We start from the raw sequence: 14,235 nt of genomic DNA, 5'->3' as shown, positions 1-14,235 counted from the left end.
TGATTAATGGAAGTAATAAATGAGAGGATTCATTTTAAGATTCAAAAATAAATTTAAGAATAAATTGCAGAGGTAGGAGAGGTGGTTCAGTCAGTAAAGTGATTGCCATTAAGACATTAGTATCTGAGTTCAAATCCCAGCACTTCATGAGTACTTTTTTACTCATGAAAAAATAAGGTTCGGGGCTGGAGAGGGCTCAGTAGTTAAGAGCACTTGTTGCTCTTACAGAGGACCGGGGTTTGATTCTCAGCACCGACGGGGTAGTTCACAACTATTCATAATTCCAGTTCCAGGGCATCCGAAGCTCTCTTCTTACTTCCATGGGTACCAGGCACACTCATGGTGCACATACGTACATGCAGGTGAACATTCATACTCACAAAAAATAAAATAAATCTTTATTTTTTTTAAGTCTGGTGTGCTGGCACACATGATTTTAGGGCTGGAAAGGCAGAGACAGGAAGATCCCAGGGCCCAATGGCCAACCACCCTATCATAGACAATGGGTTCCAGGCCAGGTGAGAGACCCTGTCTCTCAGAAATATAAGGTAACTGAGGAATTGACCACTGGCCTCCACATCCATGTCATATATACACACACATGCACACACACACACACACACACACACACGCACGCACGCACGCACGCACACACATACGCATGCACGCACGCACGCACACACATGCACAATTCCTTTTATCTACATAATAGACAAATGAATGTCAGGAAATTCAAATTTACAAGCACCATTTATACTGTATTAAAACATGTAATATTTATGGTTTGGGCATGTACATGTAAAACTATAGATTTGATGAAATTTACTGAAAACCAAATAAATAGAAGTGACCTACTATGTCAGCACAAAAAAGTCTAACATGCTGTTAAAATGTCGATTCTCTCCTTAGTTGGGTTAAACACAATACTGACCAGAGTCTCAGCAAGTTTTTTGTAGTAACTGAAAAACTGATTTTAAAATTCATGAAGTAACTGAGAGTCTAGACTTTCCAAAGTAACTTACCAGTATTGGAGCACTTACACTAACTGATTTCAACATTGACCACCAACCTTTGAGAGAGACAGCCATGGAGCTCAATGGGCTAGAATAGGGGTCTAGAAATACACTCACTCACACACCTGCATAACCCACTGATTCTTCAGTAAAGCTAATTTCTTCATCCATTTTCTGTTGCTAAAATGAAATGCTTGAGGCTGGGTACCTTATGTAAAAGAAGTTAATTAAACTCACCATTTTAGGGCTAGAAGTGTAAGCAGCATGGTTCTGGTGAAGATATCCCATGACAGAGTGGGTGTGGAGAGTTTACACGGGGAGACAGGAAGTGAAACAAAGGGTGAGGACTGGTCTTAATCCTTTATTGCAAACCGCAGCCATGGGAAGTAAGTAGTTTCCATGCAATGAGTGCAATAGCGTTCATCCTCCAGAAGACAAACGCCCTTAGTGACTATCACCTCCTACTAGGTCCCATCTCTTAAAGGTCCCACTAGCCCCAACATTTACACACTGAGGACCAATTGCCTAATACACAAACCTGTTCTGAAGAGAAAGGAGAAACTTTTCAATATAGGTGCTGGAGTGATGGACAGCCATATTTAAAGGTGAACTTAGATCCTATCTTTTATCATTTGCAACTAACTTAAAATTAGTCACAAGTCTATAGCAACTTGCATAAAAACATTTTAATTTGATGAATTTCCTTTGGTTGGTTGGTTTGTTTGTTGAGACAGGATCCTTCTACATCGCTCTGACTGTCCTAGAGCTCACTATGTAGACCAGGCTGGCCTAGAATGCGCAGAGATCTACCTGCCTCCTGCCTCTGCCTCTTAAGTGCTGGCATCAGAAGCATGCACCACCATGCCCAGTGTGATAAATATTCTTAAACAGATTGTAAGACTACAAACTATAGAAGAAAATAATAAACCAGGCCCTTAAAAAAGTAAAAAGTTTTGGCTTTCAAAACAAAATGTTACAAAAACAAAAAGGCAAAACACAAGGTTGGAGAAAGGATTTTCAACACAGATCCAGCATATGACTTGTAGCTAATGTTAAGAATATTTATAGTTCAACAGTAAAAGTATCTTACTGTGTTACTATTGTTGAAACCTGACTGGGATGCTAATATTCTTCTATGGAGTCATCCACAGAGAGTATGAAAAAAGAATCTTTATTCTGTCTTCAGTCAGCAGGACTGAAGATCAACTCTCTACTAAATTTAATGTTCCCAAAATAAAATAGAAACAAAGTTTTCACCCTTATATATCAAGCCATCTTCTTATTTTTGACAATGAATAAATGATGAGATACCAATAACTGCGTAATTACTCAGGTAATACTTATTGGTACCGAGAGCTCTGGTACATCCCTTTTTGAAAGAATGGTGGCATGGGGCACTGGAGGAACTGGCCGTGATGGACTGCTGTGGTGGTTAGGACCTTGTACTCTCAACTGTTCAAAGCGCAATCCCGAAACCTACTTGAAGAGAAGTAGTTGGCCATATTCAAACAGTCCTCTCTAAAATATTCTCCCATAGTTTCACACGTAATTAGTCTTTGGAGATAATTAGATACAGAAACAAACTTCAGGTCTTAATGTTTCTGTCAAATACTTTGGGATATCATTCATTCATTCATTTACTCATTCATTCATTCACTCCTTCAACCAACACAGAATTTATCAAGTACCTATTTTTGTAACTTACATAGTTTGTATTAGTTGTTTCTCTGCTGCTGTGATGAAACACCATGACCAAGGCAATTTAAGGAAGAAAGAACTTATTATGGCTTATGGTTTCAGAGGAAGCAGAGACCACTGTGGTGTGAAAGTGTGGCAGAGAGCAGCGGAACAGGAAGCTGAGAGCTCACATCTTAACCTGAAGCACAAAGGACAGAGAAAACTGAAAGTAGGAGTGAAGCTTTGATCTCTCTAAGTCTGCTGCCAGTGATGTACTTCCTCCAAAGCCTGCCCCCCACAGTGATGTACTTCCCCCAAAGCCTGCCCCCTGTGATGTACTTCCTCCAAAGCCTGCCCCCCACAGTGATGTACTTCCCCCACAGCCCACCCCCATGCCCAGTGATGCACTTCCTTTACCAAGGCTACACCTCCCTTAACCTCTCCGTACCACCAGCTGGGGATCAAGTGCTCAAATGCCTGCACCTGGTCTGAATGTAATTCTGAGGTGCTGCACGCTCAGAGGAAAGGTGAAGAACCCTGGCAAAGGGCGGGGAAGGAACAAAAGGCTCAAAGCCAAAGCAGAGATTTGATGGGCTACACTTATTTCCTTGAGGTCTAGTTTTGTAGAGATATTGGGAAGAGAGCCTTGAACCCCAAACCAAAGCTGGCTGCTGGTAAGAAGTCCCCAGGGGCTTTTAGGAAGGCGGGGATTGGAGGCTCCTGAGACTGCTATGACAGCCCATCAATGGTCACCACAGCCACAGAGCTGGAGCCCGATTCTTACATTTCCTTGAACTACTATGGGAGGATCCTGGAGGCCTTGCTGATTGTGAGTGTGACCACTGACGAGCTGGTCCCTGGGATGTTAGAAGGATGAGTCTAGTGGAAGACAGGAAGTGGAGAGAACTCAAGGATGAGGACCAAGCTCCAGAGTGTCCTTACTGGAAGAGGAGACCTCCAACCAGAAAATCATGAATGCCTGAGGAGGCTAATGGGGAGGGGACGGCAGGAGAAGGAAGATTATTCCTTTAGGGCTTGTGCAGGCAACCAAGTAGAAATGGCCTGGGAATTTTCCAGTTGAAAAAGAAAACCCAACAGAGAAAATCTCATTCACCAAGAAAACTAGCTGTGATGGCTGGAGCCCGAGAAAGGCCGTCTGGGTATCCCTTTTCTCTATGGCTACAGGATTGGTGTGGTTAGAATGCAATTCTTCCTGTAGCTGAATATCTCAAATTCTTTCACAGCTCTTTGAATGGACTTCAAACTTGCTTCTCTATAACTTTTTGCAGTAGATTCTGTCATAAAAATATTTAGACTTTTATCTATTCTGGACAATAAGATAGTACAATCCAAGGAACACATGGGCCTCCCTACTTACAAATGACCAAGCATTTAACTCGGTCTGAAGAACAGTCACAGGTAACACTGAGCTGGCCTTTCTTTGCCGTAGATGTAAATATGTGATGATTTAGCCTTGCAAGGATGTGGGGAAAGAGGGCTCTTAGTTCCCATCTTCTCTTGGTGATGTCACCTAGCACACCTTTTCTGCTATCAGTAAACCAATTTCCACTTCTAAATACTCAAAGTCATAGAGAAGGGTTCAGATGCACATACTCCTCAAGCACATCCATTACCATATGCCCTTTTAAAAAAATGTTCATGACTGAGGGTTGAATCTGTGCCAGGTGAGCACACCACCCCTGAGTTATACCCTCAGTACCCCTCCACTCTTTTAACATGTTATTTGAGGACAGTGTCCCAGGCTGGCTTTGATCTTGCAATTCATCTGCACCCTGCCTCCCAAGAAGCTGAGATGACAGGTCTGTGCCACCAGGCTTGGCTTTATTATGAGATCTCATATTAAAATAAAACGATGTGTGTAAAGTACATGACATTTAAATACATGCATCCATTTTTATTAAAGGAAGAGTTTACACTTGCCGTCGAGGTGGAGGGGAAAAGTTGCAAACACCGTCTCTTTTGCAGACGAGGCTCTTGGGGCACTGACTAAGACGGCTGTGCAGCTGAACCAGCACCTGCGAGGAGAGAAGGCAGGCAGGGGAGAGGAACCTGACTGAGCAACAGTGTAGGCTGGACTGTGAAACCCCACATCTTGAACTGATTCTGTGGAGAACTCTGAAGCTCTAGAATGGAGTGAGAATGGTAATTCTTAGTCCCAGGACAGGAGTGCAGGCTTGGGCCTCCTTACCTCCTTCAGCTAAGAACACCTGCATTTGTGGTGATATATTGTGCACCCCAATAAAGCTTACCTGGTGTAGCTAGAGTTTTTCTCTCCCGGTCCTGCAAAGCCCCAGCAGTCCCGTAGCCCACTTATAAAATAAACATACAGACGCTTTAAATTGCTTGGCCATTAGCTCAGGCCTACCATTGTCTAGCTCTTACTCTTATACTCAGCCCATTTCTGTTAATCTATATGTCGCCACGTGTTCCGTGGCTTTACCTGCTGCCTTTACATGATGTTCCCTGGACAGCAGGCTGGCGTCTCCTCCTCTGTTTGTCCCCGACTTCCACCTCCCAGCCTCTCCTCTCTGTTTGTCCCGCCTATCCCATACTTCCTGCCTGGCTACTGGCCAATGAGCATTTTATTTATTCACAACATACAGGACATCCCACAGCAACCTGGAGATCAGAGGACAGAGCCAGCCACTAAATTAGACATAGAGGTCAGTCAGTGGTGCCACACACCTTTAATCCTATCACTCAGGAGGCAGAGATCCATCTGGATCTCTGTGAGTTCAAGGCCACACTGGGCTACATGAGAGAAACAGAACCAGGCAGTGATGACACATGCCTTTAATCCCAGGAAGTAATATAGTAGGACACGGAAAGGTATATAAGTCATGAGGAAACAGGAACTCGCTCTCTTGAGGCTGAGGATTTTGTAGAAGTAAGCTAGTGGCTGGCTGTTCTGCTTCTCTGATCTTTCAGGTAGGTGTTATTGGAGTACACATTATATCACCACATGCATTCCTGGGGCTGGAAAGATGCTCGGAAGTTAAGAGCACTGGCTGCTCCTCCAGAGCACCCGAGTTCATTTCCCAGCATTCATATGGCAGTTCACAACCTTCTATAACTTCTATAACTCCAGTCTGGTGCCTCTTCTGGCCTCTTCAGATATTGCATGCACATGGTATACAGACAACACTCATATATGTAAAAATAAATCTAACAATTAAAAAAAACCCTGTGTTATGGACAGGAATATTGATGCTGTTGTTTTATTGAATTTTGAGCATTATAAAAATGGTTTGTACTGTGTGTGTTGCTTTCGTTTGATAAAATGCCCCATCAGTCATTCCTGTTGCTTCCTCCCATCTCAGCCGACTATTTACTCATGCTGCTGCAGACGCTGGCTAGTGTGAACAGTGACACAGTGCGTATTCTCATACACACGGACATTTACATGCTGTATATTAAGAAAGGATCATAGACTATGCATATATTCAGCTTTATTAAATACTGAGTCCCATTCTCCTAAAGTAGTTGCACAAATCTATATTCCTGTCATCAGTATAAATAGATTTAATTTTAGTTATTTATAGTTCTGTAAGACAAGCTCTCACTATGTGGCCAGGCTGGCTTGGCACTCACTTTGTAGCCCAGGCTAGCCTGGAATTCACAGCAATTCTTTTTCCTCCGCCTTTTATATGCTGTGGACAGAGGTGCAGGTGCAGGGTACCATGCCTGACTTGTAGGGGGATTTTAGTAAGTTCTCACTATTACTGGATTTTAGCCCCTCTGGATTTTAGAGTGATCTCTATGTAGGTTTGGTGTACTTTCCTGGTAACTAGTGATGCTGGTTGCCTTTTCATGTACTGATTGGTCATTTAAATATTCTCTTTTACAAGGACCTAGAGGCCCCTTTTCACTTGGCCTTCTATACTTCTCTTGTGATTTTATTGTGGAAGGTCTTTGTTGCTTGTACGTGTATCAGTCTGTCCTTAGTCAGATATATCCTGAAAATGTCCCCTCTGTGACTTAAATTCGTATTCCTTTATGCAGGAGAGGGAAGAAAATAAATTAAAAAAAAAAAAAAACTCTACAAATTAACTTCAGTGTTAAGCAGCAGCCAAATCTCCATGGTGGAGTCTCCTTTTTCTCTTTCCCATAGTTTCCAGTTCTTAAAGGAGCATCTGCTGAACATTTTAAAACACAGTGAAAGATGTGAGTTAAGGAAGGTGGTTCATTTAAACACAGTGCAGTGTTTAAACAAAGTAACCAATCGGAAGAAGTTCTCAGAGTCAAGATCGACGCCAGGATCTGTCGTTAAGCTGCATCTGGTGCACAAAATGCTGGTGCCCCCTGGTGGGCAGTGTGAGGTTTACAGCAAATGCTGAAACCATCCGCATCTCAGTTTTCAAATAACTGAAAAGAGCTTTCAGTTGAAGTAAACCTAGGCTCCCCTGCCGGTTGAGTTTTGAGCAGACTAGCAGGTATAAGGTAATTGCAACATCTAGTAAGATCAGAAGTGGGAAATGGACTTCTCAGAGCTAAACAAATGCCTCTGTGGGGGCAGCACAAGGTGATGGGAGGGGTTAGCTCCAAAAGCAGGGACAGGTATCACTGAAGTGCAAATGTAAAACTATTCCCTTCTCTTCCACAGTGCATTTGTTGTTCATCATGGTTTGTTGCTGCTGCTGTTTGTTTTTCTGTTTAACCTCGTTCTGCGTAAAGAACAAGTCATTATTAACCACTCATCTCTATACTGCGTTAACACCAGTTTTCAATGCAGGTGTGAGTGTTTGACTCAGATGTGAAACCATCAAAAATCAGTGGTTTTTACCCCACTTCTTACTATCCACTCCTCTTACCAGTGAGCCATCACCAACAAGGAAAGGAACCGAGGGACCCTGTCTCTCCCTCTCTTTCCAAGCCACCTGGAGAGGGGATGATCAGTGATTAGCTGATTCAGGAAGATAAAACAAACCATACCGGCTGAAGTAAGCTAACTCCTTGTCCATCTTTCCTAGAACGTCATTGCCTTCTTCACGGATCCCAGGTCCCAAGCAAGCTCTGGTTCCCGAGGACTGGCGGTGTCACTGGGTCGTGAATAGACCTGTGGCAAATGCTTGCTTTGCGTCTCCTGGAGTGCTGTGACCATGGATGCTGTGACTCTGTGAACAGAACAGGCAGACGAAGACACACACAGAGATGCTGCACAGCTCTCCTGCTTTGTATGGTTACAGAGAGGAGATCATCCGATTAATTTCCTAAGTTAAGTCAAAGAAAACTTTCTTGTTCACCGTTCAAAGGGCAGGAAAATGATGAGTTAAAAACCCCACTTGGGAGAGGAGTTTACGTGAGCTGCACGGTGACTTCTGGCTCTGTCTAGCATCCAGTGACCAAAGTCTGCTTGCTCTGTGGCAATGCAGGCAATCTCTGGATGTAGGGCAAAGGTCTCTGGCACTACGCAAGGTCACTGGATGGCAGCAATCAGTGATTTGTCAGCTGGCTTCGGAGAGTGGCTTGCAGGCCTTGGGGCTTCTTATACAACTCAAGCTCTCCAGCAGATTTGAGTGTGGTTGGGAGTCCAGACCACTAACTCATGTCTCTGGTTTGATGAGGTGCAATGTCACACGCTCACCAGGGGAGGACTGTGCCCTGTGTTTTCACCATACCAGAGTGTGTCACCACAAGGCATTTGGAATCATCTGCAAACTACCTAACCCTCCCTCATGCCTGTGGCCTCGTCAATCTAACATAAAGGTGTCTGAAGGTAAACTTTCTGAGGACTTCAACATGGCAACCACAGAGCAGTAAGCAAGCTTTGTGGACTGAGTGAGGAACCTCGTGAAACCTGCATGGGTCCCAGAGACAGGCCAGGAGAGGCTGGCGTCTTGTTAAAAATTGAAACAAGAAAAAGGAAAGGGGCAAAGTTCTTGATGATGCAAACTCAGATAACTCCTAGCTCATTTAGGATGGAGCATTGCAAATGTGGTCTACAAAAAGAAAAGCAGCCTGGGCTACCAAGTGAGTTCCAGGAAAGGCGCAAAGCTACACAGAGAAACCCTGTCTCGAAAAACCAAAAAAGAAAAAAAAAAAAAAAGAAAAAGAAAAGCATCATTTGGAATTACAGGGCTTTTAGTGTAACCAGAATTCTGGCCAGCTTGAGTATGAGGAGGAGAAACAAGCAAACAAAATCTTTAGAGTGTGGTGGCACACAGCCACGCCACCAGCATGTTATCTCATGTTTTAAAATGTTTTAAAACTAAATTTGAAAGTAGGCTAACAAACCCTGCACTCTAAAGAAAAAACAAAAAGATCCTGATGAGCGTGTGAGTGCATGTGCATATATGTGCCCACCTGTGTGTATGTGTGTGTGTGTGTGTGTGTGTGTGTGTGTGTGTGTGTGTGTTTCTGTGGCAAAACTATGAACATCTTGGTTCATCTACCTTAGGACCAAGCGATTGCTTGATTTTTAATTAGCTGCCTTTAGTAACTAACCCAAATGGAACTGTAAGACCTAGGCTGCCTGAGCCAACGGTTCTGAAGGACTGTTTCCTAGCAGCCCTAGGCTTTCTGTGGGGAGGGACCACACCACCATTTTATCATCATCCATGGGGTGTATCTGCCTTGGCTAACCCCATACAGAAGAGCCAGCCCTACTCACCCAACTCTGGGGCTGGGGCTGATCCTGAACTGTGCACAAAAGCCTGCAGTCATTGTTATTTGACTATATCTTGAGTGTGCAAAGCCAGGGTGGTGTCACACATTACTCACACTCACAACCAAAGGGATGATGTTTTAAAAATAAAAAAGAAAGAAACGAACACACACAAAAAAGAGAGAGGGACAGAGAGAAAGGGAAAGCTCCTTCACCAGACTTTATCAAAGCTGTTTGCTGCATGTCAGTCTTTAAGTCCACCTAGGAAAACACCTGTGGCTTAGGTTACCTTTATGGGCATGTTTTCTTACCCTATCAAGCCAGACTCAAGTGGTACTATTAACTATGGATGGGGACCATTACCATTTCTCCCTCCCTCCCTCCCTCCCTCCCTCCCTCCCTTCCTTCCTTCCTTCCCTCCTTTCTCTTTCTTTTTTTTCTTTCTTTCTTATATTGAGAACTCATAGAAAATATATGTAGACAAAATTGGGGACAAGAAAAAAATGTCGGGGGGTTGGGGATTTAGCTCAGTGGTAGAGTGCTTGCCTACCAAGTGCAAGGTCCTGGGTTCGGTCCTCAGCTCTGAAAAAATAAATAAATAAATAAATAAATAAATAAATAACTAAATAAATAAATACATACATACATACATACATAAAATTAAATTTAAAAAAAAAGAAGAAAAAATGTCGGAAATGTTTGTTGGAGACAACAGCAAATGTATATGTCTGGAGTTTATGTCCTTCTTGCCATACAGTGCTTTGGGGGAGGCCGTGGGGTGGGAGGGGCTCCGTTTAAGGATGGTTATAGTAACTTCCTCTGGCCTGTGGGTACAGGATGCAGACTCAGACCAGCTGCAGTGAGTGGGTCCAAGCAGCCATTAAATGGAATGACTCAGCAAGGTCCCTTGATCAGAGGCTGATGGCAGCCTGTCTGCCTTCTGAGCAGAGGATGCACACCTCAGAAGTCCAGCTTGACAGGAGTCCTCCGAGAAAATCCCCGGGGCCAAGAATCAGAGATGTCTTGGAGTCGCAGGAGGGCCGCCCCGAGCTTGCATTTGTCTGTCTCCTTTTGTTCTTGCTGGAGGAAGTTCCGTCTGTCTACTGTCTCGATGGATGCGTGTGTTTGTAGCACTTTTAATACTTTGGAGGACAAAGTGGACACAGTCCTGTAAGTTAGTGACCGGTTATGGCTGTGAGGGCCGTGAGACCTCCATGGGAAGAACACAGATGTTTGATGGGGTGTCAGGCTGGGGCCAAAGTGGGCAGCTCAGGTTCCCCGGGAGACAGAGCAGTAGCCACCCTCCTATATCTGTTTCCAGTCTTACAGATGGCAAGATTCTTGGGTTTTGGCTGCCCGGAAATGAGACTTGTCTTAGCGTTGACTGCGGTCACGTGACTCGGTTACAGCCAATGAAAAACCACCCCGCTTTGTCTTTCCCTTTATCTGGCTGTGGGAAAAGCAGACCCAGCGGGCACTGTCTGTGAGAAAAGGGACCTTGGTGTGGGCGTGGGGGATGAGCGAAGCGTGAGTCCCTGGGGACGTTAGGGCAGGGCCACCTTTCTGCTCTGTGAGAAATTGTTTGGGCATTTCTGCCGCTTGCAATTACAGCTGATGCATCCTGGTAGAAAGTGTTACTTAGGCTTCAGGCTGGAAGTCCTCCGGACAGGGGCCCACTGCGTGGTCTCAGGCGCAGTGATGAGTTTCTCCTCCCACCCTCCTAGCACTTCAGAGACCTGTGGAAGCCCTCACAGTGCTGAAAGCGCTTTCCAGAATTCTCTTCCACTCGCATTTACAGATCGATCTCTCACAGACCGGGTGTGGTGTGTGTGCGAGCACAAGCTGTAACCACGGAGTCTGAAGTCAGCGCAAAAGACGGACAATACGCAGATATACCAAAAATCTGGACCAGGGGACTAAGGAAGTGGCTCAGTTAGGAAGGTTCTTGTGCAAGAATGAGGACCTGCGTTCCCATCCCCCTAACCCACATAAAAAGGCTGGCGTGGCTGTCCGCATCTGAGATCCCAGTGCTGGAGACAGAGATCGGCGCTCAGAGAGACATCCTGGAGGCTTGCAGGCCAGCCAGTCTATCTGAACGAGTGGACGCCAGTTTCAGTGAGAAACCTGTTTCCAAAATGAGAGAAGTGACTGGGAAATTAACCCAGTGCTGATGTCAACATACCCAAGCGTGTACCACACACACACACTCACACACACATGCACATACACACACACACACACACACACACACTCACACACTCGACTAAGGGAAGAAAGACAGGTCTAAAGGTGTGGGGTAGAGGTTCGGAGAACAAGAGGAAAAATGGGGGACAAAAGACAAACTTAACATTTTTTCTCTCATGTGGAATCTAAATTTAACTATGTGTATAGAGTAGATTAATTTGTGGTGGTGAACATATATATTATTATATATTCCTACAAATGTGCGTGGGCTACCAAAGTAGCTTCACTAGTCTTTTTTTGATAGGCAATGCTTACCAGATACCAGAGAACGCGTTTGGTCCCTTTTCATTGTTTAACACTACACACACATATATGGTCACAATTTTAGACAAAGCGTTCATGAAGAACATTAACTTATCAAGTGAATTACATTCAGGAACTTCTCATTCTTTTGGGTTTGATGATGATGATGATGATGGCGATGATGGTGATTGGTTTTTCAAGACAGAGTTTCTCTGTGTAGTTTTGGTGCCTGTTCTAGATCTTGCTCTGTAGACCAGGCTGGCCTTGAACTCACAGAGATCCGCCTGGCTCTGCCTCCCGAGTGCTGGAATTAAAGGTGTGCGCCACCACTGCCTGGTTTGGGTTTGATTCTTAAACACTCTTCTGCAAGGTGAACCTGTGCTCTGCTCAAGGACTTGATTATCTAAGAGATGTATGTTGAATGGGTACAATTATAGATATTGGATACATTTAAGTGTTTTCACACACACACACACACACACACACACACACACACACACACACACACACAAAGGAAAGCAGGGGTGACGTGGGAGGGAGAAAAGAAGAGCCAGAGCAATGGAGGAGAGCAAAATACAGTGATCACGGGGACAATGTCAGGACGGGACACATTATTTTGTATGATTACTAAAAAATAATAGTAAACCTGGGTGTGGTGGCAGAGGCCTTTAATCCCAGAACTCAGGAGACTGAGGTAGGCAGGTCTCTGCAAGGTGAAGTCCAGACTGGTGTACAGAGTGAGTTCCAGGCTAGTCTCTCTCTCTCTCTCTCTCTCTCTCTCTCTCTCTCTCTCTCTCTCTCTCTCTCTCTCACACACACACACACACACACACACACACACACCACACAACACCTGAAATGCCGGTGATCACCAGGCTCCTACTGATGGATGTGATCTATTCGTTACTAGTTGGACTGAGAGATAAAGGTGGTGATAAGTGGAAGCTGGTGACTGGGAAAGAGAATGGCAAGAGAAAGAACTGGGTAGAAGGTGTATTAATAAGTGAATATTGCTGGAGAGTGCTGCCACATGCCTTTAATCCCAGCACTCAGGAGGCAGAGGCAGGCAGATCTCTGTGAGTTCAAGGCCAGCCTGGTCTACAAAGCGAGTTCTAAAACAGCCAGAGCTGTAACACAGAGAAACCCTGTCTCCAAAAGCTAAAAACAAAAAAGTAAATACTGACCTCTCACCAACTTACAGAACTGGAAGTTGCGTGTCCCCTTTGGGGCCATCGCTGGACTGCAACCACCAAAATGAAGTTCAATCCTTCTCTTTGTGACTTCTAACCGAAGCAAGAACCGCAAACCACATTTCAGCACACCTTCTCACATTCAGAAGATCATGCCTTCCCCTCCATAGCGGAGACAGAAGTATAATGCTCAATCTATGATCATGTGAAAGGATGATGACGTTCAGGTTATCGGCGGACACTGCCAAGGCCGCAGATTGGCTGAGTGGTCCAAGTGTACAGCAGGAAGTACGTCATCTACGTTGAACAAGTGCAGTGAGAAAAGGCTAACGGCATAACTGTCCATGCAGGCATCCACCCCAGCAAGGTGGCTATCACCAGGCGAATGCTGGACAGAGACCACAAAAAGATCCCGGAAAGGGAAGCCAAGTCTCCACACGTAGGAAAGAAGAAACAACGGAGCAGATGCAGGTGGGGAGGCATCATACACAACTTTCATTAAAGACTGCTTCAGTTAAAAAAAATGAACATTGAAAAGTTAATTAATTTGTTAAACAGAAGTTTAGCCAGGCTTTTAAAACAAGAGCAGAGATGTACCACAGTGGCTAGGGTTATGCAATTTTTGCCTGTGATTTTAAATAACATATGTAAATGTTACCAGCTTTTGGAATTTAGTGCACAATGTGTTAGCTGCTGAAGTTGAGTGTTGTGACTTGACCTGTAATTCTGGCACTTGGAAGATGAAAGCAGAAATCTCATGGTTCAAGCCTGCCTGGGCCATGTGAAGCCTTATCTAAATAAAAGTTAGCTGTTAATATTATATGACACAATAAAATAATTATGACTATTAATTATTTGTCTAGAACTACTGCCCAAATAAGCCTCATTCCCTGATTTTTCAGCTGGGTACCTTAAACATGAACTAAAAGTACAAATGCCTGTATTTTTTTTTAAAAATTTATGTGTGTGGGTATTGCCTAAAAGAATGTTTGTGCATCATGTCAGAAAATGATCTGACAGCAGATCTCCTGGAACTAAAGTTACAGATGGTTTTGAGCTGCTGTGTGGTTGTTAGGAATTGAACCCAGATCCTCTGGAAGAGCAACCTGTGCTCTTAACCACTGAACTATGTCTCTAGCCCCCAATTTTATTGCATCAGAAGCACACACATGTGCATATATGTGTGTGCACACATTGTGTGTAGGCGTTTTCTGACTGATGGCACTGATCTTCTTAGTGGATG

The 14,235-nt window shown here is 44.2% G+C and overlaps 1 long non-coding RNA gene across 1 annotated transcript; it reads right to left on the bottom strand.

Moving 5' to 3' along the window:
- Positions 1-4,515: 4,515 nt before the first annotated feature.
- On the bottom strand, positions 4,516-8,661 carry LOC128117488 (uncharacterized). The gene is made up of 2 exons (XR_008220826.1): positions 7,644-8,661; positions 4,516-4,726 (listed from the first exon to the last, which is right to left on the bottom strand). It is a non-coding gene; the product is annotated as an uncharacterized LOC128117488 (long non-coding RNA).
- Positions 8,662-14,235: the final 5,574 nt, after the last annotated feature.

Source organism: Peromyscus californicus, unplaced genomic scaffold, assembly GCF_007827085.1.
Source record: "Peromyscus californicus insignis strain IS unplaced genomic scaffold, ASM782708v3 Scaffold_21__1_contigs__length_65335640, whole genome shotgun sequence".
Lineage (NCBI taxonomy): Eukaryota > Metazoa > Chordata > Mammalia > Rodentia > Cricetidae > Peromyscus > Peromyscus californicus.
This window is presented reverse-complemented; position numbering and strand designations above follow the sequence as displayed.